The sequence below is a fragment of the Crocuta crocuta genome, unplaced genomic scaffold, assembly GCF_008692635.1.
Source record: "Crocuta crocuta isolate KB4526 unplaced genomic scaffold, BGI_CrCroc_1.0 scaffold630, whole genome shotgun sequence".
Taxonomy (NCBI): Eukaryota; Metazoa; Chordata; class Mammalia; order Carnivora; family Hyaenidae; genus Crocuta; species Crocuta crocuta.
Genome location: NW_027532833.1, coordinates 766,672 through 767,699, shown reverse-complemented (window position 1 = coordinate 767,699; position 1,028 = coordinate 766,672).

Sequence of the window (1,028 nt, the reverse complement as noted above, 5' to 3'; positions counted from 1 at the left end):
ACAGAAGTCGCCATCTCACTGTGTGCTCACGTGGCCTCTTCTTTGTACAAGCAGAGACCTTTGGTGTCTCTTCCTCTTCTTATAAAGACACTAAGCCCATTGTGTAGTCTCATGACCGCATCCAAACACAATTTCCTCCCAAAGGCTCTACTTTCTGATACTATCGCTTTGGGGGTTAGGGCTTCAACATATGAATTTTGGGGAGATACAAACATTCAGCCCATAAGAAAAGTGGTCAGATAATGGACATAATTTGATGGATTAGATATGAAATGTAAGAAAAAAGTGATCAAAGATAACTGCTAGGTTTTTGGCCTGAGCAAATGAGAGAATTGTATGAGTTGGTGCACTGGACCATGTTTGACAAATGACACACTGGGGGAAAAAAAAGCTCTGATGATTTGTGGCATTTGTCAGTCTCCATAGTGTGAATACGTCCTTCACGCCTGATGTCAAGCTATCAATGTGTCCTAACTGAATACAGAGTTGAAAAGGTATGCTAACTTTTGAACACAGTACTCTGACAATATACCTTTAAGTTAAAGACAAAAAGAACTCCAAATAAATCTTAAATTTTAGCTGATGGATTTTTTGTTTTTCTTTTTTTCCTTAGATGTTTTATATTCACTCTGTATCCAGCATTTTGAATTTTATTTTTTAATAGTTTATTGTCAAGTTGGTTTCCATATAACACCCATTGCTCATCCCCACAAGTGCTCTCCTCCATGCCCATCACCCCCCTTCTCCTGTCCCCCCACCCCCATCAGCCCTCAGTTTGTTCTCAGCATTCAAGAGTTTCTCATGATTTGCCTCCCTCCCTCTCCCCAACTATTTTTCCCCTTCTTCTCCCCCATGGTCCTCCTTTAAGTTCCTCCTAGTCCACCTATATGTGCAAACATATGGTATCTGTCCTCTGCCTGACTTATTTCGCTCAGCATAACACCCTCAAGGTCCATCCATGTTGTGACACATGGCCAGATTTCATTCTTTCTCATTGCCATGTAGTATTCCATTGTATAGATAAACCA